Here is a 27,458-nt window from a genome sequence, read left to right as displayed (position 1 = left end):
CTATACATACTGCCTCAGAATTTTCCTAATTTGTTTTGCTATACTTATTATTATTATTTTATAGAGATTACTATCTCTAAATCATTGTAACAAGTTATAATGTCTACAGCTAATTTTACGTTAAAGCAAAAGTCACACAAAACCATCTTTTTAAAACCTTTTACACACTGCACATTAAGATTAATGCAACCATCTCTCGCTACCTCTATGCAATAGGATTCTCTTTCTGACTCTATTTTGTGTATTACTTCTTCTCCACATTAACTGTCACACTGATAACCATTTGTAACACATAACACTTGCAACACATTTTTTAACAGCGGCAAAATGTGAGAAAAGCAGTGGGACGGTTTACTTGATTGAGAAGTGGTTGCAGTAGCAAAGCATAGCAATACATTAATAACACATAATGCAACTATTTTACATTCATTTTACATTCACATCATGCTTACATCCTAATGTAAGCTGTCTATCATTATTAATGTTCATGGTTACTGATACATTATGCCGATGACCAGTGGAAACGGAAAACAGTCAGTGTAAGCCGTCTTCGTGCGTAACATAATTAATGGAACGATTTACACGTTGGAATTTTCAAGCTACGTCAATTTACTCTTAAATACCCTTTAGCTGCTTAGCTCACACTTTGCTGTATGTAGCCGCGTTTACATGTAAGTAACCAATGGGGATTGACATTTCATGTCCATCTCACATCTCTAATGCAATTTGTCTCTTTGCCATGTCATACTTTGCCAGGTATTATACTTTCTCATCCGATATTAACCTAGGCTTTGCTGATATTTCATGATTACAGCAATCATCTCATCTAATTGCTATTCCGACATTCTGCCTTGGTATTTCTTTGCAACGCTCTATTGAGTAAAGATAAGCTAGATATAAGCTAGATATTTTGTGTATTTCCACTTAAACTCGACCTGTATATACTCTCTCAATATTATCTTTTCTAATTTTGCTAAATTAGATTATAGAGTTTGCTATGTCTAAATCCAGGTTACCTACTCACCTTTATTACGTATACTGCTAATTTTAGGATAATACAAAACCATCTTATTGCTTCTTTACACGCTGCACATATTAAGAGTAATGCAATGCTACCGTGAACAGTTTAATTGCTCGTCTCACATTTAGCTGGTACCTCTCTGCTATAGGAAACTGAATTTGTACTACAACGATCACTCATCTAATATCAGTCCACTCAGTGCTACCGGGATAACTTTTACATTTAGAGTAATGAAATGATTTCTCAGTCATTTTGGAGCTACTGCAACTAACGCTTCCGATCTCATTTCGACTGCAATACTTAATCTCTGCTATTGCAGAATATTTAGCTGCTTAGCTCACACTTTGCTGTACGTAGCCGTGGCGATTGGCATTTCAACTCTAATTCATATTCACATTTCTAATGCAGTTTGTCTTTTTGCCATGTCATCCTCTGTTAGTTATTATGCTTTCTCATCCTTGTGCTCCAATATTGGGGTATATTCACTACATGATTAAAGACACGTAATGAACTTGATTGATAAAAACCTACACACGTTGTTGCTGTTATTTCGTGTATTTCCACTTAAACCCGTTATAGTTATTTTGCTATATTTATTACTAGTATAAACAGATTACTATCTCTAAATCCTGGTAAACCAGCTCACACTAAACCATCAAATTTCTACCTTACACGCAGCACATATTAACATTTAGCCGGTATAGTGAAATAGTAAACGAAATGTGTAGATCACTCATCTAATATCGTCTTTTCAGTGCTGCCGGAACATATTTTAAATTTAGAGTAATGCAACGATTTCTCAGTTTTATGAAGCTACTGCAACTAACGCTTTGAATCTCTTTCCTGATAAATTACGCTCTGCAATATTAAGCCATGTAAATTGTCCTATTGGTCTGCTAACAATGCTATGTATAATAATACAAATCTTTTAAAAGCAATATCGTCTCACTGCAATACTTACACTCTGCATAATATATATGAATAATGCGAATAATGCTAATAATAAAGTCGTCTAAAACTCGGCTATAAGTAGAGAATAAAACTATCTTACATCAAAATAAACCATGTACTGCCAAACCAATAACGGCCAATTACTTAACGTCTATCAGTCAATGACTTAACAAAATAAACTTAGCACTCTTTTGCTCTATTTTGAATAGTTGTAGTTCTCCACATTAACTGTCACATTGATATCACCACTGACAATACACCACTTTTTAACAGCACCAAAATATGAAAAAAGCACTTTATATGTTTCAAAAGTAGTTGCATTAGCAAAAAATAAAGTCCTGTCTTCTTTACACGCTAGCTTTTCTGTATACATTAATCTCTCTGTGTACACCAGCCACTCAATATAGACTAGCCTCTCTGTCTTCTGTATACAGGTGCCCGTAATCTATATACACTAGCCTGCCTTCTTTTTACAATAGTCTTGGTGTCCCAGCTTCTCTGCATACACTAGCCTCACTGAATTCCCCAGACTGTCTTCTGTATACACAAGCCTATCTGTAAAAAAAAAATAGCCGTTCTTATGCATACTCTAGCCTCTCTGTGTAACACAGTCTCTCTCTGGATTCCCTAGCCTACATCTCTGCATACCCAGGACCTTCCTCTGTATAATCTAGCCTATCTGTATACACTAGCCTGTCTTTTGTACAAATTAGCTTCTCTGTAGCCGGTCTTCTGTATACACGATCCTCACTGTCTACTCTTGGTTGTCTTTTGTATACACTAGCATCTCTTTATACATATACATATACAGCTCTCTGTATACCCAAGCCTCTCTGTATACACTAGTCCACCGGTATACACTAGCAAGTCTGCCTACACTATCCTCTCTTTGTAACTCAACTTCTCTCTCTGTATACCTTAGCTTCCATCTCTGCATACCCAGGACGTTCTTCTCTATAATCTAGCCTATGTGTATACACTAGCCGGTCTTCTGTAGACATTAGCCTCCCTGTATAAACTAGCTGGTCTACTGTATACACTAGTCCGTCTGTATACACTAGCAAGCTTGCATACACTAGCCTCTCTGTGTAACCCAGCCTCCATCTCTGCATACCCAGGACGTTCTTCTCTATAATCTAGCCTATTTGTATACACTAGCCTGTCTTTTGTACACATTAGCCTCTCTGTATAAACTAGCCGGTCCTCTGTATACACTAGTCCATCTGTATACACTAGCAAGTATGCGTACTCTAGCCTCTCTCTCTGTATAACTTAGCCTCCATCTCTGCATACCCAGGACGTTCTTCTGTATAATCTAGCCTATCTGTATAATCTAGCCTATCTGTATACACTAGCCATCCATCTCTGCATACCCAGGACGTTCTTCTGTATAATCTAGCCTATCTGTATAAACTAGCCTGTCTTTTGTACACATTAACCTCTCTGTATAAACTAGCCGGTCCTCTGTCTACACTAGTCCGTCTGTATACACTAGCAAGTCTGTGTAACCAAGCCTCTCTCTCTGCATACCCTAGCCTCCATCTCTTGCATAAACCAGGACCTTCTTCTGTATAATCTAGCCTATCTGTATACACTAGCCTGTCTTTTGTACACATTAGCCTCTCTGTGTAAACTAGCCGGTCTACTGTATACACTAGCAAGTCTGCATACTCCTGCCTCTCTGTGTAACCCAGCCTCGCTCTCTCTCTCTGTATACCCTAGCCTCCATCTCTGCATACCAAGGACGTTCTTCTGTATAATCTAGCCTATCTGTATAAACTAGCCTGTCTTTTGTACACATTAACCTCTCTGTATAAACTAGCCGGTCCTCTGTATACACTAGTCCGTCGGTATACACTAGCATCTCTTTATACATTAGCTCTCTGTATACCCAAGCCTCTCTGTATACACTAGTGCACCGGTATACACTAGCAAGTCTGCATACACTAGCCTCTCTTTGTAACCCAACTGCTCTCTCTGCATACCCAGGACGTTCTTCTCTATAATCTAGCCTATCTGTATAATCTAGCCTATCTGTATACACTAGCCATCCATCTCTGCATACCCAGGACGTTCTTCTCTATAATCTAGCCTATTTGTATACACTAGCCTGTCTTATGTACACATTTGCCTCTCTGTATAAACTAACCGGTCTTCTGTATTACACTAGTCCCCCTGTATACACTAGCAAGTATGCATACTCTAGCCTCTCTCTCTGTATACCCTAGCAAGTCTGCATACTCCTGCCTCTCTGTGTAACCCAGCCTCACTCTCTCTCTGTATACCCTAGCCTCCATCTCTGCATACCCAGGACGTTCTTTTGTATAATCTAGCCTATCTGTATAAACTAGCCTGTCTTTTGTACACATTAGCCTCTCTATATAAACTAGCCGGTCCTCTGTATACACTAGTCCGTCTGTATACATTAGCAAGTCTGTGTAACCAAGCCTCTCTCTCTGCATACCCTAGCCTTCATCTCTTGCATAACCAGGACCTTCTTATGTATAATCTAGCGCTTCTGTATACACTAGCCTGTCTTTTGTACACATTAGCCTCTCTGTATAAACTAGCCGGTCTACTGTATACACTAGTCCATCTGTATACACTAGCAAGTCTGCATACTCCTGCCTCTCTGTATAACACAGTCTCTCTCTCTGTATACCCTAGCCTCCATCTCTGCATAACCATGACGTTCTTCTGTATAATCTAGCCTGTGTTTTGTACACTTTAGCCTCTCTGTATAAACTAGCCGGTCTTCTGCATACACGAGTCTCTCTTTATACCCTTGGATGTCTTTTGTATACACTAGCTGCTCTTTATACATTAGCTCTCTGTATACCCAAGCCTCTCTATACACTAGTCCGTCTGTATACACTAGCAAGTCTGCATACACCAGCCTCTCTGTGTAACCCAGCCTCTCTCTCTGCATACCCAAGATGTTCTTCTCTATAATCTAGCCTATTTGTATACACTAGCCTGTCTTTTGCACACATTAGCCTCCCTATATAAACTAGCCGGTCTTCTGTATACACTAGTCCGTCTGTATACACTAGCAAGTATGCATACTCTAGCCTCTCTCTCTGTATACCCTAGCCTCCATCTCTGCATACCCAGGACGTTCTTCTGTATAATCTAATTTATCTGTATACACTAGTGTATACAGACAGACTAGTGTATACAGAGGACCGACTAATGTGTACTAAAGACAGGCTAATGTATACAGATAGGCTAGATTATACAGAAGAACGTCCTGGGTATGCAGAGCGCTCAGCTTCAAGGTATGGCCAACGTGAGTAATATGAGGGACACTCCTCACCCCCGCCCCCACCTACCAGATCTGAGTTTCATCCCCTTGCCCTCTCTGCCCCGGTCATCTGGTGGCAGTTTTATGCACTCCCTGGCCCCCACCCATTCATAATCCTTACCGACCTTTCTTTCCGCTGCTCACAGGAACACACTGGATGACTTGTCTAATTAACCAACTTGTACAAGACACAGCTATCCTCCTGTCCGACACCGGTCCCCCTTGGAGGCTTTACCCCTCACTGTTTGGGTGGTCCCTGCCTCTCCCTGGATGCTCCACATATACCACAACGACATTGTCAGAGGGGCACCACTTGACAGGACACAGGGCTTTCATTCCGGTGGCATCTCCCATTGGAGGAAGGGATGATGGCCCCAACCCCTTGGCAGCAGGTTCTTTCATGTACAGACCAGGGCGGCTCATCTTCCCTTCTGGAGTCTTCACCTTAGATGGGGGAGTTGCACTTTGGGGGGTCTGAGTGATACCTAATGCGCTGTACTGGAAGGGCTTGACATTCCCGCATATGTGTCCCCTCCCCCTGGATGCGCCCCTTGTCCCCCCCTCTGGCTCCCACCTACTCTTTGCTGACATTGCCTTCTGCAGCTTTCGGGGACCCTGGATGACTTATTTATTGAGCCTATTGGTACGAGACACTGCTTCCCTCCAGGGTGACTCAGGACCCCCCTGGAGGATTTACCCCTTACTGTTTGGGCGGTCCCAGCCTCCCTCTGGATGCTCTACACAGCCCCCGATGGCGATGCAGGAGAGACACTAATTGGCGGGCCCTAGGACTGCTGCTCGGGTGAAGTCTCCCATTGGATGGAGGGATGGTGGCCCCAGCCCCTTGCCTGCCGGATTTTCCATGCACCGACCAGGGCTGCTCCTCTTTCATCTTGATGTGGTGACCATGGAGGGGAGGAGTTCAAATTTATGGGGTCCGGGTGTTTGCTGGTGGGAGTGCGCTAAAGGACTTGACATTTCTGCATGTTTGTCCCCTCTCCCCTGTTTCCCCCCTCCCTTCCCCCCCTTCCCACCCTTCCCTTCCCTCCTTTCCCTCCCCCTTTCCCCCTTCCACTCCCCCTTTCCCCCCTTCCACTCCCCCTTTCCCCCCTTCCCTGCCCCTTTTCCCCCCGGGGCGTGGACAGGGGAGAGGGGGTAAGGAGAGGACAATCTGCCAAAGGGAGAAATGCATTTGTTCGGGGACTGCATGTACTTTAGGGGTATGGGATGGGGGGTGGTGGATCCCATTCTGTGATGCCTTTTCTGTTGTGACGGGCTCCCTCGTGCATGCCTATGTTTAGGGCGAGCCGAGGAGACCCCTCAGTGCTGACAGTTATATGCTCTACCTCTGTTTTGGTTATACTATTGTTTTTTGTTTCTTTGATGTTACTGATTGTCTTTTATTTGCATAGCGGTATCAGACGTGACATTTACCACTGCCGGGACTGGGGGGACTAGGATTCGGGGGCTCCCTCTCCGACCTGTCTACCCAATAACCCAAGTAGGACAGCGCTTTAAACCCAGTGTACATCTGGTAAGCGCTATAGCATAATTGTGCTGTTTTAGTATACCCTTCCTGTACTGTTGAGTGCGGACAACCCTTAATTTCCCTCTCCCCCTGGGGTTGGGGTGCCCGGCCTCTTTTTCCCTTTACCTTTCCTTCCATTTGCCCTTCCTTTCTCCCCCTTAGTTCCCGCCATGCATTACCTACCCAAAACCTACCTTGGTTCAACTTTCTTTGCTTTTCTCTGACGTCCCCCTCCCCCTCCCCGAGGAGCGATGGGAGACTCAGTCAAGGTCACCTCTCTAAACGTTAAGGGACTGAACTCCCCTGAAAAACGGTGGATCCTCCTGGGAAAACTGAACACATCCTGTACTGATGTGGCCTTTATACAAGAAACACATTTTAAAAATACTAGCCTCCCCTTTCTATGGTCGAGATCCTTCCCTAAGGTCTACCACTCTACTAACCCCTCCTCTCCATTCTGATCTCTAGCAGGCTCCCCTGGGTTCTCCAGGATTCTCTGGTGGACCCTGGGGGCCAATATCTTTTTCTTAGGGGCCACATTGGAGAGCGCCTTTTTACATTTGCCACTGTGTACGCTCCCAATGATCACCAAGACACGTTCCTCAGAACTACCCTGCACAGATTATGTGACTTTCGGGAGGGCCAATTGATATTAGGTGGGGACTTTAATGTCCCCTTTCGCCATCGGTTGACACTTCTGCCTCTTGCTCCTCGCTCCCTACCCCTCACCTAGGTCTCTATTCTGGCACCTTAATGAGAGCCTCATCCAGATACCGGAAGTTTTAGCAGATGTGACCAGGGAATTGGACCTTTATTTCCAAGAAAACTAAAGCAGGACTGTGACCCGGGGATAATTTGGGAGGCTCACAAGTCAGTACTCCGCAGGGTACTTATCAGGAACAGCTTGCTAATCTGTTTCGTGAACTTGCCTCTGTGGAAGCGAAACATAAACATACCCCCTTACGGACCTTAGAGATTGAATTGGGGACACTCCATACCCATATTGCTGTCCTTCTCCATTATAAAGCGAAAGCGGCACTCCAGTTCTGTCGTAAACTGACGTAGGAGTCAGAGGACAAATGCAGAAAAATCTTAGCCAGGTCGGTAAAGGAGTTGAAATCTGGCTCTTACATACCACAGTTGATAGATGAGAATGGCCAGAGGGCCTCTACCCCAACCCAAATAGTTGAAGTCTTTGAAAAATGTTACTCTGATCTCTACAACCTGCCCGATTCAGGGTCTGGACAGGACAATATAGACAGATATGTAACCGGTTCTGGTCTACCAACCCTCTCATCGGAATCACGGGAGTACTTGGAGGACCCGATCACACTGGAAGAAGTCCAGACGGCCGTGGGACCTCCGAAGGTGGGTAAGGCTCCGGGCCCTGACGGATATACCGCACAATACTTTAAGACCTTCCTCCCTATTCTCGGCCCGCGCTTGGTGAATTTATTTAATACTCTGAGCTCAAATGGGGATTTTCCTGAGGATACCCTTAGAGCCCACATCTCGTTGATACCTAAGGAGGGCAAAGACCCGGGCCTATGTGGAAGCTACAGACCCATTTCCCTCCAAAATTCGGTCCTAAAACTATTCTCTAACTCCTCGCCACGTGATTGGCACATCACTTGTAGTCCCTTATACATATTGACCAGTTAGGTTTTATTCCCACCAGGGAAGATAAGGACAACACCACTAAGGTGCTTACCCTGATCCGTAAAGCAAAGTCATCTGGGACCCCTTGTCTTTTCATGAGTACTGATGCCGAGAAGGCTTTTGATCGGGTCAAATGGACATTAATGTTCTCGGTCCTTTGCCATATAGGTCTGAGTGAACGGATGCTGGCATGGATAAGTAAGATATACTCACGTACTTACATTCCACCGGACATCGCGCGTACGTTTATGTTGAACTTCCCCCCACCCCTTGTCACTAAGATCCGCAGTTTGCTTCACGGGTGGCATTCTGGCCTCCATTCCTGGTTCAGCAGATGCAATCTCATTAAAATGAACATACTCCCTAAATTTACTTATCTTTTCCAAGCTCTCCCGATCCAGATTCCAGTCCTGTTTTTTAAGCAAGCTCAATCCTTGCTCACTCAATTTAACTGGGCCCACAAAAATGCCAGACTTAAGCGGTCACAGCTGACATTGTCTAAACAACAGGGAGGGTTGGTTCTCCCTAACTTGCGACGCTACTACCTGGCCTCCCATCTGGGCCGTGTATTGGACTGGAATCGAAACAAACTTTCTAAGCTCACTCCCGAATTCCGCTAAGAAGCGCCATGTAGTGCTATAAGTATTTACCCACAGAATTTATGTCACATCCCACTATAGGGGCTTAGTTGAAAGTCAGTCACCTGATCGCTACCCAAAACACACTCACGTCTTTGACTTCCCCCCTATTCCCTATACGTGGCCATCCAACCTTTGAACTGGGGACCCACTTAGAAATTCCAACCTAGACAATGCGTCTAAATTCGTCATTGATGGAAAATGGCCTTCTTTCTCAACCCTAACAGATCCGACAGGGCTTTTCCAACTGCCTTTTTGGAGAGCGGCGCAACGACATCATTTTCTCCATTCCATCCCCAATCCTCAAACGTTCGCCCGCCCTCAGACGGAGTTTGAGACTCTATGCAGGAGCGAAGGCCCTTTGGCCCACATTCTCTCTCAAACAGATTACCCACACTTAACCTGTCTGTCCAACTGGGAAAAGGACCTTAATTGCTAATTTTCCCCAGCACAGAGACAACGCATTATCACTTTGGCTCTCAAAATGTCGCTGTGCACGAAGATACAGGAGACGAATTTTAAACTTCTCACCAGGTGGTATTTGACACCATCAAAGCTGCAGAAATGTTTCTCCTCTTCCTCGAACATATGCTGGAGGTGTGGAGAAGAAGAGGGCACGTTGCTGCACATTTTTTGGTCCTGCCTCAGCTTGGTGGACTTCTGGACAGAGATCCGATGCATAACACAAAAATTCACAGACTTCTCCATCCAGGAAGAGGCTGCATTCTTTCTCTTGCACCATTCACAGATTCCCATTAAGAAGTACAAAAAAATCTATTTTACGTCATGTGATAAATGCGGCGAAATCCTGCATCCCTCTCTATTGGAAAAAATGTTCCCCCCCTTTCATTACTCACTGGCTTAAGAAAATAGAGGACATTAAAAAAAATGGAGGACTTGATCCTCACATCACAAGGTATACAAGAATTTTTTAAACAAACCTGAGACATCTGGAATACCTTTATATTCTCACTGGAAGGATGTCGCCTGCTATCGCCTTAGTGCTCTGAGCTTTCCTTGACTGGCCCCTTGGACAGTGGCTGCCATCGTGTCTCGTCCCCTCTTCTCCTTTTCTGATCTTTCAACCCTTCTCTTTTCTGCCTTCCTCCCCTATCTCTCACCCCCTCCACCCCCTCTCTCTTTTGGAAAGAGTGGAAAATTGGGAATGACGGCCCCACACCCCCCTCTGGATGGATTATGCCGGAGGGACCTGGGGGTTTGTGTGACCCTGGATCTTGGTACAGTACTTTATCCGTGCCTCGAATCATTGTGATTGATGGAAGGCAGACTCACAGTTGCGAATATACCTGTATCAAGTATTGTTCAGCTGCTTTTTGCTCTGTATTTCTCTGTTGCATTATGTACTCGGGGGACCGTCTTCCCCTATTTGGAGAAAAAATTATATTTGAAAAAAAAAAGAAGCCTACGACACCTGGTATTCCCAGGCGGTTTCCCATCCAGGCATTAACCAGGCCTGACCCTGCTTAGCCTCCAAGATCAGACGAGATGGAACAGATTCAGGGCGATGTGGCCGTAGCCGATATCTTCAGGCACTCTCAACTCTCTTGACAAACACCAAGATGGTCACCTTGGAAACAAGCGGAAAAAAATAGGTCAACGGCCACAACATAAAAAGAAGCCTACGGCATCTGGAAATCCCAGGCGGTCTCCCATCCAGGTACTAAACTGGTCCCAACCCTGCTTAGCCTCTGAGATCAGATGAGATTGGGCTCTTTTAGGGTGGTGTGGCCGTAGGAGATTTCTTCAGGCACTCTCAACCTTGACTAACGCCAATATGGTCACCTTGGGAAACAAACAAAAAAATCAAGTCAACGCCAACAACATGAGAAGAAGTCTACAGCACCTAGTATTCCCAGGTGGTCTCCCATCCAGGTATTAACAAGGCCCGACCCTGTTTAGTCTCTGAGATCAGACGAGATCTGGTGCTTTCAGGGTTATGTGGCCATAGGCGAGCTCTTCAAGCACTCTCAACCCTCTTGACAAACACCAAGATGGTCACCTTGGTAAACAAACAAACAAAAACAAAACAAGTCAACGCCAACAACATAAAAATAAGCCTTCAGCACCTAGTATTCCCAGGTGGTCTCCAATCCAGGTACTAGCAAGGCCCGACCCTGTTTAGCCTCTGAGATCAGAGGAGATCGGGCGCTTTCAGGCTTATGTGCCCATAGGCAATCTCTTTGGGCACTCTCAACCCTCTTGACAAATGCCAAGATGGTCACCTTGGGAAACAAGCGAAAAAAAAACAAAACGAATCAAGGCCAACAACATAAAAAGAAGCCTACAATAACTGGTATTCCCAGGTGGTCTCCCATCCAGGTACTAACCAGGCCTGACTCTTCTTAGCCTCCAAGATCAGACGAGATTGGGTGCTTTCAGAGTGCTCGGACTCTTTCCCCATCACTAATGGGACGAGGCAGGGGTGCCCTCTGTCTCCCCTAATTTTTATTCTGACACTGGAACCACTTATGTGTCACGTTCGGAATGACCCGAATATTACTGGCATATCCAAACCCTCGGCACACCACAAAATTGCGGCGTACGCTGACGATCTAATTTTTTTCGTCTCCAATCCACACATTTCGCTTCCCAATATACTCGTGGCTCTCCGGCGATACGGCAGCCTATCAAACTATAAAATCAATTGCACCATCGGCTGTATTGAATATATCGGTCCCGGATGGTGAGGCCAAGAGGCTATGCTCCGCTTTTCCATTCTACTGAGCTGAAAAATCTATACGTTACCTGGGCGTTGACATCGCAGCGGATTTGGTGCAATTGTACCCGCTTAATTTTCTTCCTCTCCTGAATAGACTGAAATCTGATTTGGGAAACTGGCATGATTTAACACTGACCTGGTTCGGGCGCTGTAATGCATTCAAAATGACGGCCCTCCCGCGGATCTTATACTTGTTCCAGACATTATCGATCCGGTTACCCCCAATCTTTTTCAGACATCTGCAGGTGCTGCTCCGGGACTTTATTTGGGCGCGCAAACCGCCCAGAGCCCGTTTGCAATTGCTTGCCAGACCAAAGGACAAGGGGGGTCTGGGTCTCCCAGATCTGAGACAATACAACAGAGCGACTCTGCTAGCGAGAGTCGTTGATTGGCATTGTAATGGCCCACACAAGCAGTGGGTGGAGATGGAGATTGAGGATGGATCCATTCCCCTATTGACCTCCCCGTGGCTCCTGTCCTCCCTACCAAAAGACCTCAGAGATCACCCCGTAGTGGGAGCTACGTTGGCTGTTGTGCGGAGGTTGTTCCGCTGCACACACATTGCTCCCCTGCCGTCACCAATGACTCCGGTTATAGGTAATCCAGACTTCCCACCGGGATTTACCAACAAGAAACTGCGACAGTTGACAGTGGTGGGGAAACAGCGTTTGGGAGAGGTGTGGTCCTCGGGAGGGCTCCCGACCACGCAAACTGTCGCCGAGCTTTCTGACCCTCCGCTTGACTTGTTTAATGCTTATCAACTTCGTCACTTTCTTCTGGCCATACAAAGGGCCCCCTACACTCCTAGAGACCTGACGCCCTATGAATCCATCTGTCACAAAAAGGAACCTGTGCAACACACCCTCTCCCTCCTGTACAACCTATTAAGTAGTCAGGAGGAGGAGTCGACCCCACCATTTATCCACAAATGGGAGATTGCATTTGGCATCACATTTACCCCACAACAGATAGGGAATATCCTGACATTAGTACATAAAGCTTCCATCGCAAACCAATATCAAGAATCAGGATACAAGATAGTCTCACGCTGGTATAGAGTCCCATACCTTCTGAATAAAATGAATAGATCGATTCCGGATGTTTGTTGGAGGTGCAATTCAGATACGGGGACCATGGGACACATTTTCTGGGCATGCCCGGCCTTGAGGAACTTTTGGGTGGAGGTGACCGGGACAATAAAAACAGCCTGTTCGAAAATACAAAAAAACCCTCACGATGCAACTCCTGAACGCCGCCCGGGCCTGCATTCCCACACTGTGGAGGCAGCCTCAGCCCCCATCCAAGGTGCTGTGGTATTCCAAAGTCAATCATATTCTCCGGATGGAAGAATTGACCGCCACCCTTCACAACACTGAAGAGGCATTTAGTGTTACATGGAGGCCCTGGAGGTATTTTACTGGTACTTGAGACTACATTTGGGAGGTGAGCAGCGCCCCTGTCCCAGAAAACGACTGAACATCTAACGTTTACCTACGTAGGCCAAGTCTGCCCTGGGTGGCATTCCCCCCCTTCCCTTTTTGTCTTTATTTTTCTTTTTTTCCCTGCCGCCATCCCCCCCTCTTCTCTCTCCGTCTTTGCACTCTCTTCTTCCCCCGTCCTCCCTTTTGACTATGCCTTGTCTCCTTACTAGCCTTTGGGACCCAGAAGAACCCCAGGGTTCTGGACACGACCGGCTCATATTTTACTCTGGTTCACGTAGGTCATGATAAGCTGGCTCGCTGTGGTCCCAGTTGTTCTCCATGATTACATTTGTCCGAACGGAGCTGCATTAGTTATACTGTACTACATGTCGGAGGTTGGGTTTCTCTCTTTTCTGCATGAAACTCTAGGACTCCCCTCTGAGAACCCAGAGTTATTTGGCTGCCTATTTTTTGTTACCATGTAATTGTGACCCTGGGTCATGCTGTATGGTTGACTGTTATATTTATGTTGTTCTACTTATACTTAATAAAAGAATAAAACAAAAAAAAAAAAATAAGTCAATGCCAACAACTTAAAAAAAAAGCCTATGGCATCGAGAAATCCCAGGCGGTCTCCCATCCCGGTACTAACCAGGTCCCAACCCTGCTTAGCCTCTGAGACAGGGCTGGTGCAAGGATCATTGACACCCTAGGCGAAAACCTAATTTTGCCACCCCCCCCCGGCTGCGCCCATGACTCCACCTGCCCTTGCTACACATGACCTATCTGACCCCTACACTGACCCCCTGACACATAAACTAATCCACCTGACTCCTACTTCCTGCACTACTCACATCACATTGACCCCTACACTGACCCACCTGATAATTACACCGACCCACCTGGCACCTACACCAACCCACCTGGCACCTACACTGCCAATTACACTGACCATCGCGCTGACACCTACACTGACCATCACGCTGACACCTACACTGACCATCACGCTGACACCTACCCTGAAAACACATACCCTGAAAACACATACTCTGAAAACACATACCCTGAAAACACATACCCTGACACATAAAATGGCACTGACGCATACACTGACGCATACACTGACGCATACACTGACATGACACATACACTGACACGACACATACACTGACACATTACACTGACACGACACATACACTGACACGACACATCACACTGGCATGACACATACAGTGGCATGACACATACACTGACACATCACACTGGCATGACACATACACAGACACATCACACTGGCATGACACATACACAGACACATCACACTGACATGACACATACACTGACATGACACATACACAGACACATCACACTGACATGACACATACACTGACACATCACACTGACATGACACATACACTGACACATTACACTGACATGACACATACACTGACACGACACATACACTGACACATCACACTGGCATGACACATACACAGACACATCACAATGACATGACACATACACAGACACATCACACTGACATGACACATACACAGACACATCACACTGACATGACACATACACAGACACATCACACTGACATGACACATACACAAACACATCACACTGGCATGACACATACACAGACACATCACACTGACATGACACATACACAGACACATCACACTGACATGACACATACACAGACACACCACACTGGCATGACACTGACACACATCACACTGACCTACCTGACTCCTACTTCCTGCATTACTCACACACAAACCCCCTCCATACAGCTCAATGGATCCATCCTCCTCCTTACCTCTGCTCTTTGATGCTGCCTTCAGCGACCATCATCCCACCGGGCCTCTCCGACTCCTCCGCACTGCCAGCGCCGTCCACCCGCTCCACCGGGGCCACGCCAGCGCCATCCATCCGCTCCGCCGGGGCCACACCAGCGCCGTCCACCCGCTCCGCCGGGGCCACACCAGCGCCATCCATCCGCTCCGCCTCCATCATATCCCCGCCGGGACCAGGCCAGCGCCGTCAACCCCGCTCCATGATGTCCCCGCCGGGCAGGAGGTCAGCTGACCGACCTCTCGAAGCTCCCATCTCCGCCGAGCCCCGCCCCTCCACTGCACTCACACAGACACACAGCGCAGCTCCAGAGGGACAGGCTGGAGCAAAGGAGTCCCGGAGCGGCGCTGTGAGATGAGTACGGTGGGGCGCTCAGCGGGAAACATGGGGGATTGGTGGCGCCGGTGGAACACCACAGGGGGGGCGAGAGAGCAGAAGAGGAGCTCACACTGGGCAGAGGCCGTAGTTGCGCCCTAGGTGGTAGTGCGCCCTAGGCGGCTGCCTACTTCGCCTAGTGGTAGCGCCGGCCCTGCTCTGAGATCAAATGAGATTTGGCTCTTTCAGGGTGATGCAGCCATAGTAGATTTTTTCAGGCACGCTCAACCCTCTTGACAAATGCCAAGATGGTCACCTTAGGAAACAAACAAAAAAAACAAGTCAACACCAACAACATAAAAAGAAGCCTACCGCACCTAGTATTTCCAGGCGGTCTCCCATCCAGGTATTAACAAGGCGCGACCCTTTCTAGCCTCTGAGATCAGCAGAGATTGGGCGCTTTCAGGGGGATGTGCCCATAGGCAATCTCTTTGGGCACTCTCATCCCTCTTGAAAAATGCCAAGATAGTCACCCTGGGAAACAAGCGAAAAAAAACAGGTCAACGCCAACAACATAAAAAGAAGAATACGGCACCTGGTATTCCAAGGCCGTCTCCCATTCAAGTACTAACTAGGCCCAACCCTTCTTAGCCTCTGAGATCAGAAGAGATAGGGTGCTTTCAGGGTGATGTGGCTGTAAGCGATCTCTTTAGGCACTCTCAACCCTCTTGACAAATGCCAAGATGATCCCTTTGGGAAACAAGCGAAAAAAACAGGTCAACACCAACAACATAAAAAGAAGCCTGCGGCATCTGGAAAACCCAGGCGGTCTCCCATCCAGGTACAAACCAGGCCCAACCCTGCTTAGCCTCTGAGACCAAACGAGATTGGGCGCTTTCAGGGTGTTGTGCCCATAGGCAATTTCTTTGTGCACTCTCAACCCTCTTGACACATGCCAAGATGGTCACCTTGGGAAACAAGGGAAAAAAAACAGGTCAACGCGACAACATAATGAGAAGCCTACGGCACCTGGTATTCCCAAGCTTTCTCCCATCCAGGTACTAACCAGGCCCATCGCTGCTTAGCCTCCGAGATCAGATGAGATTAGGCTCTTTCAGGGTGATTTGGCTGTAGGCACTCTCTTTGGGCACTCTGAAGCCTCTTGACAAAGGCCAAGATGGTCACCTTGGGAAACAAGCTAAAAAAAACAGGTCAAAGCCAACAACATAAAAAGAAGCCTACGGCATCCAGTATTCCCAGGCGATCTCCCAATCAAGACACTAACCAGACCAGATCCTTCTATGGCACCTGGTCTTCCCAGGCAGTCTCCCATCCAGGTACTAACCAGGCCTGACGCTGCTTAGCCTCTGAAATCAGACGAGATCGGGTGCTTTCAGGTTGATGTGGCCGTAAGCGTTCTCTTCGAGACACGCCTAACCCTCTTGACAAACGCCAAATGGTCGCCTTGAGAACAACAGACAAAGCCAACAACATAAAAGGAAGCCTATGGGCTTACAGCGGACCTTAAAAGATGGGACCCACTAGCTCTGTCATGGTTCGGACGCTGTAATGTGTTGAAGATGAACGCGTTGCCACGACTTCTGTATCTACTACAAGCCTTACCTATCAAAATACCCCAGACTTTCTTTCATTCGGTTCGCTCAATCTTTATCAAGTTCCTCTGGCGCGGAAAACATATGCGTATTGGTAGGACAATGCTATTGCGACCGAAATTGCGGGGAGGTATTGGCTTCCCGGACCCTGCTCTATATTACACAGCGAGGCACATGACACCGGTGGTTGACTGGTGCCGGTGTTCTGCCATATACTGTCCGGCCATGATATAGTGTCCGCTGTGTACTCCGAAGCTGAACGGCTCCTGCGCGGTGAGTGGAGGTGGTAGCCCCACCATCCAAGCGGACATAGGGTTGTGAATATTAGCCACTTCCCGACCAGCGCACGACGATGTACGTCGACAGCATGGCACGGGCAGGCATATTGGCGTACATGTACGTCCAATATTCGTTGCCGCCGTGCCATCGGGAGCGCGCCGCCGGCGGCGCGCTCCCGCGCTGGTCGGGACCCCCGTGAGTCCGGTCGCGGGACCCGCGGACTCGATCGCCGCGGGCATCCCCGCGATCGTCTCACGGAGCGGCGGAAGTGAGGAAATGCTGTATAAACAACATTTTCTCATTCTGCCTAGCAACTAGTGACGCTGATCTCTGCTCCATGTGATTGGAGCAGAGATCAGTGTACACTAAATGAAAGCCCAACCCCCCCACAGTTAGTAACACTCTCCTAGGAACACTTAACCCCTACACTGCCACTCACTGGTTAACCCTTTCACTGCCAGTGTCATTTACACTGGAATCACTGCATTTATATAGCAGTGATTACTGTATAAATGACAATGGTCCCAAAAATGTGTCAAAAATGTCCGATGGGTCCCCGACAATGTCGCAGTCACAATAAAAATCGCAGATCGCCGCCATTACTAGTAAAAATAAAATAATAAAAAATTATTAATAAAAATGCTATAAAACTATCCCTATTTTGTAAACGCTATAACTTTTGCGCAAACCAATCAATAATCGCTTATTGCGATTTTTTTTACCAAAAATATGTAGACGAATACGTATTGGCCTAAATTGAGGGAAAAAAATGTTTTTTTATATATTTTTGGGGGATATTTATTATAACAAAAAGTAAAAAATAATGCGTTTTTTTCAAAATTGTCGCTCTATTTTTGTTTATAGCGCAAAAAATAAAAACCGCAGGGGTGATCAAATACCACCAAAAGAAAGCTCTATTTGTGGGAAAAAAAGGACGTTAATTTTGTTTGAGAGCCACGTCGCACGACCGCGCAATTGTCAGTTAAAGCGACGCAGTGCCGAATCGCAAAAAGTGGTCTGGTCTTTGACCAGCAAATTGGTCCGGTCTGAAAGTGGTTAGAGGGCCCCTCGCAGGCGAGCTTCGCTCGCCACGCTTCGGGCTTGGCTTCGCTGCGCTCGGCTCTTTTATATTCTTACTCTATGTCCACTTGGATAGTGGGGATAGAACCTGTACTCAGTGCGCAGGTGCCGTTCATGCTCGCAATTTTTGGAATCTGTGTTGCTGTGTACTGCGCATGCGCAGTACACAGCGGACACTATCCGATTGGGGACCATATGTGATAAGACACCGGCATGGGAAACTGAAGCTATGGGTCAAGCTAGAGCAGGAGATGGCGCGGGTTCCACTGGCTGGTCTGCCTTGGGCGGGGAGGCCATTGGAGCCCTGTGTGACTACTCACCCATTAATTGGCCCCTCGCTCGCCGAGATGGATAGTTTTTTTTACCTTTCCCACCTGACTAACTTCCCTTCTCCTATGACCCCAATTATTGGACATCCTAGATTCCCTCCGGGCCTGTCTGACCAGGCCTTTACCAGGCAAGCCCCGAAAGGGCTTCTGAGAGCAGCCCTATTTCTTGGACCCACAGGCTTGATTCCCATGGGAACCATACTGCTAGAGCAAGTACCTGTTGCATTGGATAGCTGGAGAGCTAGACAGCTAATCCATTTCCTCGGATCACTACCTAACCATTCGTTCTTCTCTAGACAATTCCACCCCTTCAAGGAACTTTGCCTGGATGATGGCCCAATTCATGGTTCCCTCTCTAGGTCCTACCTAATCCTGACAGATGCACAATCCTCCACGGATCCACCCTTCCTAGCTAAATGGAAAAGGGACTTACAAACTACATTCTCCAAACCACAGAAGGACAGAATACTCTTTTTCGCCCATAAGTCGTCACTCTGCAGTAAATATCAGGAGATCTCATATAAGCTGATCACATGCTGGTATTGTACACCGGTGGTGTTGGCCAAAATATTCCCCGGTCAATCTGACCGCTGCTGTCGCTGTGGGCAACAGGCTGGCACCATTCTCCACATTTTCTGGGAATGCCCTAAATTACAAACATTCGGGCAGCCTGTCCTGAGACTCATCCACAAGTTCACAGACATTTCCTTAGCCAATGATCCCGCAGCAGTTCTTCTCAATCTAACTCCTATGTCGATAAAGCGTTATCATAAGTCCTTACTTAAACATCTCCTCAAGGCAGCTAGGGCCTGCATCCCAAGTCAGTGGAAAGAGCAATCTGCTCCAATGGTGACCCAGTGGTTCGCAAGGGTTAATGATATTGAACGAATGGAAGACCTGACTGCCACAATGAGGGATAAAATGGAGGAGCATGGGAACAGATGGTTCTACTGGACCCAGTTTCGCTTTTCGGAAGAATACCTCCGCGAGACATAGTAAGCTCATGGTGATCGTTGGAGATCGCTGTTCCAAACGTTGGACAGCTGATGAGCTGGTGAGCCGAGGGCGTCTCTTGCTCCCTGGGAGGGGACCCCATCCTATCCACTCTACCCACGACACCCCCTTACCCCTTCTTTTCCTTTTCTGCCATTTCCTTCCCCAATCTTCTCTTTCCCCTTCTCCCTCCTTTCAGTTCTACTATTTCCCTTCTTAACTCAAAAAAGGGAAAAGAAAATGGTATGTTCCGACCCCATTTGACTACTACACAATACTCTTCCTCTATCTATGGATATCTAAACTCTTCGAAGGTAGCAGGGCTAGTATCAATAATATTTTAAGTGGTAGAGGATCCCAACGAGATGGAGCTTTAATCTCATCTTGATATGACCGCAAAGCTGTACACGTGCTATTCTCCTCGGACTTCTTACCATTGGCTCTGATATCCATGCAATATGATCGTTTTTTTGTAACTATTTGTATCACACATTCTGTGAAGTTGCCTTTGCATTGTATGTCGCATACTACTAAATAAAAAAAAAAAAAAAAAAAATAAAAAGCCTATGGCATCTGGTATTTCCAGGCGGTCTCCCATCCAGGTACTAACCAGGCCGACACTGTTTAGCATCCGAGATCAGACGAGATTGGGCGCTTTCAGGGTGATGGGGCCGTAGGTGATCTCTTTGGGCACTCTCAACCCTCTTGACAAATGCCAAGATGGTCACCTTGGGAAACAAGTGAAAAAAAAACCAGGTCAAGGCCAACAACATAAAAAGAAGCCTACAGCACCTAGTATTCCCAGGTGGTCTCCAATCCAGGTACTAGCAAGGCCCAACCCTGTTTAGCTTCTGAGATCAGAGGAGATCGGGCGCTTTCAGGGTTATGTGCCCATAGGCAATCTCTTTGGGCATTCTCAACCCTCTTGACAAATGCCAAGATAGTCACCTTGAGATACAAGCGAAAAAAAACAGGTCAATGTCAACAACATAAAAAGAAGAATACGGCACCTGGTATTCCAACGCCATCTCCCATCCAGGTACTAACTAGGCCCAACCCTTCTTAGCCTCAGAGAAGAGAAGAGATAGGGCTCTTTCAGGGTGATGCTGCTGTAAGCGATCTCTTTGGGCACTCTCATCCCTCTTGACAAATGCCAAGATGGTCACCTTGGGAAACAAGCGAAAAAAAAAAAACGAATCAACGCCAACAACATAAAAAGAAGCCTACAATAACTGGTATTCCCAGGTGGTCTCCCATCCAGGTACTAACCAGGCCCGACTCTTCTTAGCCTCCAAGGTCAGACGAGATTGGGTGCTTTCAGAGTGATGTGGCCATAGGCAATCTCTTCAGGCACTCTCAACCCTCTTGACAAACACCAAGATGGTCACTTTGGGAAACAAGTGGAAAAAAAACAGGTCAACGCCAACAACATAAAAAGAAGTCTACGACACCTGGTATTCCCAGGCGGTCTCCCCTCCAGGTACTAACAAGGCCTGACTCTTCTTAGCTTCCAACATCAAACGTGATCGGGTGCTTTCAGGGTGATGTGCCTGTAGGCAATCTCTTCAGGCACTTTCAACCCTCTTGACAAACGCCAAGATGGTCACCTTGGGAAACAAGCAAAAAAATAAAAATAAGTCGGAAGCTAGAGACAATACGGCCCGAGTCCTCAATTTAATCCATGCGGCGCATGTACAGGGAAGGCCCTTGCTTATGTTGTCAACGGACGTGGAGAAGGCCTTTGACAGGGTGGCCTGGCACTTTATGCAGGCCACCCTGAAACATATAGGTCCAATATATATATATATATCCAATGCAACAGGTACTTGCTCTAGCAGTATGGTCCCCATGGGAATCAAGCCCGTGGGTCCAAGAAATAGGGCTTCTCTCAGAAGCCCTTTCGGGGCTTGCCTGGTAAAGGCCTGGTCAGACAGGCCCGGAGGGAATCTAGGATGTCCAATAATTGGGGTCATAGGAGAAGGGAAGTTAGTCAGGTGGGAAAGGTGAAAAAAACTATCCATCTCGGCGAGCGAGGGGCCAATTAACGGGTGAGTAGTCACACAGGGCTCCAATGGCCTCCCCGCCCAAGGCAGACCAGCCAGTGGAACCCGCACCATCTCCTGCTCTAGCTTGACCCATAGCTTCAGTTCCCCATGCCGGTGTCTTATCACATATGGTCCCCCATCGGATAGTGTCCGCTGTGTACTGCGCATGCGCAGCGAGGCCAAGCCCGAAGCGTGGCGAGCGAAGCTCGCCTGCGAGGGGCCCTCTAATATTCACAACCCTATGTCCACTTGGATGGTGGGGCTACCACCTCCACTCACCGCGCATGAAAATCTCCGAAGCTTCGTCTGCTCCGTACTGCGCATGCGCAGTACGGCGCAGACACTATATCATGGCCGGACAGTATATGGCAGAACACCGGCACCAGTCAACACCGGTGTCATGTGCGTCGCTGTGTAATATAGAGCAGGGTCCGGGAAGCCAATACCTCCCCGCAATTTCGGTCGCAATAGCATTGCCCTACCAATACGCATATGTTTTCCACGCCAGAGGAACTTGATAAAGATTGAGCGAACCGCATGAAAGAAAGTCTGGGGTATTTTGATAGGTAAGGCTTGTAGTAGATACAGAAGTCGTGGCAACGCGTTCATCTTCAACACATTACAGCGTCCGAACCATGACAGAGCTAGTGGGTCCCATCTTTTAGGGTCCACTGTAAGCCCATAGGCTTCTTTTTATGTTGTTGGCTTTGACCTGTTTTTTTTGCTTGTTTCTCAAGGCGACCATCTTGCCGTTTGTCAAGAGGGTTGGGCGTGTCTTGAAGAGAACGCTTACGGCCACATCAACCTGAAAGCACCCGATCTCGTCTGATTTCAGAGGCTAAGCAGCGTCAGGCCTGGTTAGTACCTGGATGGGAGACTGCCTGGGAAGACCAGGTGCCATAGAAGGATCTGGTCTGGTTAGTGTCTTGATTGGGAGATCGCCTGGGAATACTGGATGCCGTAGGCTTCTTTTTATGTTGTTGGCTTTGACCTGTTTTTTTTAGCTTGTTTCCCAAGGTGACCATCTTGGCCTTTGTCAAGAGGCTTCAGAGTGCCCAAAGAGAGTGCCTACGGCCAAATCACCCTGAAAGAGCCCAATCTCATCTGATCTCGAAGGCTAAGCAGCGATGGGCCTGGTTAGTTCCTGGATGGGAGACAGCTTGGGAATACCAGGTGCCATAGGCTTCTCATTATGTTGTCGGCGTTGACCTGTTTTATTTTCCCTTGTTTCGCAAGGTGACCATCTTGGCATGTGTCAAGAGGGTTGAGAGTGCACAAAGAAATTGCCTACGAGCACAACAACCTGAAAGTGCCCAATCTCGCTTGGTCTCAGAGGCTAAGCAGGGTTGGGCCTGGTTTGTACCTGGATGGGAGACCGCCTGGGTTTTCCAGATGCCGCAGGCTTCTTTTTATGTTGTTGGTGTTGACCTGTTTTTTTCGCTTGTTTCCCAAAGTGATCATCTTGCCATTTGTCAAGAGGGTTGAGAGTGCCTAAAGAGATCGCTTACAGCCACATCACCCTGAAAGCACCCTATCTCTTCTGATCTCAGAGGCTAAGAAGGGTTGGGCCTAGTTAGTACTTGAATGGGAGACGGCCTTGGAATACCAGGTGCCGTATTCTTCTTTTTATGTTGTTGGCGTTGACCTGTTTTTTTTCGCTTGTTTCCCAGGGTTTTGGCATTTTTCAAGAGGGATGAGAGTGCCCAAAGAGATTGCCTATGGACACATCACCCTGAAAGCGCCCAATCTCCGCTGATCTCAGAGGCTAGAAAGGGACGCGCCTTGTTAATACCTGGATGGGAGACCGCGTGGAAATACTAGGTGCGGTAGGCTTCTTTTTATGTTGTTGGCATTGACTTGTTTTTTTTGTTTGTTTCCCAAGGTGACCATCTTGGCGTTTGTCAAGAGGGTTGAGCGTGCCTGAAAAAATCTACTATGGCTGCATCACCCTGAAAGAGCCAAATCTCATTTGATCTCAGAGGCTAAGCAGGTTTGGGACCTGGTTAGTACGTGGATGGGAGACTGCCTGGGATTTCTCGATGCCATAGGCTTTTTTTTTAAGTTGTTGGCATTGACTTATTTTTTATTTTTTGTTTTATTCTTTTACTAAGTATAAGTAGAAAAACACAAATGTAACAGTCAACCATACAGCATGACCCAGGGTCACAATTACATGGTAACAAAAAATAGGCAGCCAAATAACTCTGGGTTCTCAGAGGGGAGTCCTACAGTTTCATGCAGAAAATAGAGAAACCCCACCTCCGACATGTAGTACAGTATAACTAGTGCAGCTCCGTACACATGTAATCATGGAGAACAACTGGGACCACAGCGAGCCAGCTTATCATGACCTACGAGAACCAGAGTACAATATGAGCCGGTCATGTCTAGAACCCTGGGGTCTGGGTCCCAAAGGCTAGTAAGGAGACAAGGCATAGTCAAAAGGGAGGACGGGGGAAGAAGAGAGTGCAAAGACGGAGAGAGAGGAGGTGGGGGGATGGCGGCGGGGAAAAAAAGAAAAATAAAGACAAAAAGGGAGGGGGGGGAATGCCACCCAGGGCAGACATGGCCTACGTAGGTAAACGTTAGATGTTCAGTCGTTTTCTGGGACAGAGGCACTGCTCACCTCCCGAATGTAGTCTCGAGTACCAGTAAAATACCTCCAGGGCCTCCATGTAACACTAAATGCCTCTTCAGTGTTGTGAAGGGTGGCGGTCAATTCTTCCATCCGGAGAATATGATTGACTTTGGAATACCACAGCACCTTGGATGGGGGCTGAGGCTGCCTCCACAGTGCGGGAATGCAGGCCCGGGCGGCATTCAGGAGTTGCATCGTGAGGTTTTTTTTTGTATTTTCGAACAGGCTGTTCGGTCAAGTGTAGAAGGCACGCTACTGGGAACCCAAAAGCTCCTCAAGGTCGGGGATGCCCAGAAAAGGTGTCCCATGGTCCCCATATCTGAATTTCACCTCCAACAAACATCCGGGATCGATCTATCCATTTTATTCAGAAGGTATGGGACTCTATACCAGCGTGAGACTATCTTGTATCTTGATATTGGTTTGCGATGGAAGCTTTATGTACTAAGGTCAGGATCTTCCCTATCTGTTGTGGGGTAAATGTGATGCCTAAGTCCCTCTCCCATTTGTGGATAAATGGTGGGGGTCGACTCCTCCTCCTGACTACTCAATAGGTTGTACAGGAGGGAGAGGGTGTGTCGCACAGGTTCCCTTTTGTGACAGATGGATTTATAGGGTGTCAGGTCTCTAGGAGTGTAGGGGGCCCTTTGTATGGCCAGAAGAAAGTGACGAAGTTGATAAGCACTAAACAAGTCAAGCGGAGGGTCAGAAAGCTCGGCGACAGTTTACGTGGTCGGGAGCCCTCCCGTGGGCCACACCTCTCCCAGACGCTGTTTCCCCACCACTGTCAACTGTCGCAGTTTCTTGTTGGTAAATCCCGGTGGGAAGTCTGGATTACCTATAACCAGAGTCATTGGTGATGGCAAGGGAGCAATGTGTGTGCAGCGGAACAACCTCCGCACAACAGCCAACGTAGCTCCCACTACGGGGTGACCTCTGAGGTCTTTTGGTAGGGAGGACAGGAGCCACGGGGAGGTCAATAGGGGAATGGATCCATCCTCAATCTCCATCTCCACCCACTGCTTGTGTGGGCCATTACAATGCCAATCAACGACTCTCGCTAGCAGAGTCGCTCTGTTGTATTGTCTCAGATCTGGGAGACCCAGACCCCCCTTGTCCTTTGGTCTGGCAAGCAATTGCAAACGGGCTCTGGGCGGTTTGCGCGGCCAAATAAAAAAAAAGGAACCTGTGCAACACACCCTCTCCCTCCTGTACAACCTATTAAGTAGTCAGGAGGAGGAGTCGACCCCACCATTTATCCACAAATGGGAGATTGCATTTGGCATCACATTTACCCCACAACAGATAGGGAATATCCTGACATTAGTACATAAAGCTTCCATCGCAAACCAATATCAAGAATCAGGATACAAGATAGTCTCACGCTGGTATAGAGTCCCATACCTTCTGAATAAAATGAATAGATCGATTCCGGATGTTTGTTGGAGGTGCAATTCAGATACGGGGACCATGGGACACATTTTCTGGGCATGCCCGGCCTTGAGGAACTTTTGGGTGGAGGTGACCGGGACAATAAAAACAGCCTGTTCGAAAATACAAAAAAACCCTCACGATGCAACTCCTGAACGCCGCCCGGGCCTGCATTCCCACACTGTGGAGGCAGCCTCAGCCCCCATCCAAGGTGCTGTGGTATTCCAAAGTCAATCATATTCTCCGGATGGAAGAATTGACCGCCACCCTTCACAACACTGAAGAGGCATTTAGTGTTACATGGAGGCCCTGGAGGTATTTTACTGGTACTTGAGACTACATTTGGGAGGTGAGCAGCGCCCCTGTCCCAGAAAACGACTGAACATCTAACGTTTACCTACGTAGGCCAAGTCTGCCCTGGGTGGCATTCCCCCCCTTCCCTTTTTGTCTTTATTTTTCTTTTTTTCCCTGCCGCCACCCCCCCCCTCTTCTCTCTCCGTCTTTGCACTCTCTTCTTCCCCCGTCCTCCCTTTTGACTATGCCTTGTCTCCTTACTAGCCTTTGGGACCCAGAAGAACCCCAGGGTTCTGGACACGACCGGCTCATATTTTACTCTGGTTCACGTAGGTCATGATAAGCTGGCTCGCTGTGGTCCCAGTTGTTCTCCATGATTACATTTGTCCGAACGGAGCTGCATTAGTTATACTGTACTACATGTCGGAGGTTGGGTTTCTCTCTTTTCTGCATGAAACTCTAGGACTCCCCTCTGAGAACCCAGAGTTATTTGGCTGCCTATTTTTTGTTACCATGTAATTGTGACCCTGGGTCATGCTGTATGGTTGACTGTTATATTTATGTTGTTCTACTTATACTTAATAAAAGAATAAAAAAAAAAAAAAAATTAAGTCAATGCCAACAACTTAAAAAAAAAGCCTATGGCATCGAGAAATCCCAGGCGGTCTCCCATCCCGGTACTAACCAGGTCCCAACCCTGCTTAGCCTCTGAGACAGGGCTGGTGCAAGGATCGTTGACACCCTAGGCGAAAACCTAATTTTGCCACCCCCCCCCGGCTGCGCCCATGACTCCACCTGCCCTTGCTACACATGACCTATCTGACCCCTACACTGACCCCCTGACACATAAACTAATCCACCTGACTCCTACTTCCTGCACTACTCACATCACATTGACCCCTACACTGACCCACCTGATAATTACACCGACCCACCTGGCACCTACACCAACCCACCTGGCACCTACACTGCCAATTACACTGACCATCGCGCTGACACCTACACTGACCATCACGCTGACACCTACACTGACCATCACGCTGACACCTACCCTGAAAACACATACCCTGAAAACACATACCCTGAAAACACATACCCTGAAAACACATACCCTGACACATAAAATGGCACTGACGCATACACTGACGCATACACTGACGCATACACTGACATGACACATACACTGACACGACACATACACTGACACATTACACTGACACGACACATACACTGACACGACACATCACACTGGCATGACACATACAGTGGCATGACACATACACTGACACATCACACTGGCATGACACATACACAGACAC

The 27,458-nt window shown here is 47.4% G+C and overlaps 6 pseudogenes; 1 reads left to right on the top strand and 5 right to left on the bottom strand.

Annotated features, from left to right (window-relative positions):
- Positions 1–10,738: 10,738 nt before the first annotated feature.
- LOC143936986 (5S ribosomal RNA) lies at positions 10,739–10,858 on the bottom strand (annotated as a pseudogene).
- Positions 10,859–10,953: 95 nt separating this feature from the next.
- Positions 10,954–11,072, bottom strand: LOC143936469 (5S ribosomal RNA; annotated as a pseudogene).
- A 5,382-nt stretch (positions 11,073–16,454) lies between these two features.
- LOC143937095 (5S ribosomal RNA) lies at positions 16,455–16,573 on the bottom strand (annotated as a pseudogene).
- A 3,938-nt stretch (positions 16,574–20,511) lies between these two features.
- LOC143936351 (5S ribosomal RNA) lies at positions 20,512–20,630 on the bottom strand (annotated as a pseudogene).
- A 321-nt stretch (positions 20,631–20,951) lies between these two features.
- On the bottom strand, positions 20,952–21,070 carry LOC143936741 (5S ribosomal RNA; annotated as a pseudogene).
- A 1,772-nt stretch (positions 21,071–22,842) lies between these two features.
- LOC143936883 (5S ribosomal RNA) lies at positions 22,843–22,961 on the top strand (annotated as a pseudogene).
- The last annotated feature ends 4,497 nt before the right edge of the window (positions 22,962–27,458 follow it).

Source organism: Lithobates pipiens, unplaced genomic scaffold (assembly GCF_037356315.1).
Source record: "Lithobates pipiens isolate NorthernLeopardFrog02 unplaced genomic scaffold, aLitPip1_a1.2 Scaffold_28, whole genome shotgun sequence".
Classification (NCBI taxonomy): domain Eukaryota; kingdom Metazoa; phylum Chordata; class Amphibia; order Anura; family Ranidae; genus Lithobates; species Lithobates pipiens.
The sequence above is the reverse complement of the archived record's forward strand: the minus strand, read 5'-3'. Positions and strand labels throughout refer to the sequence as shown.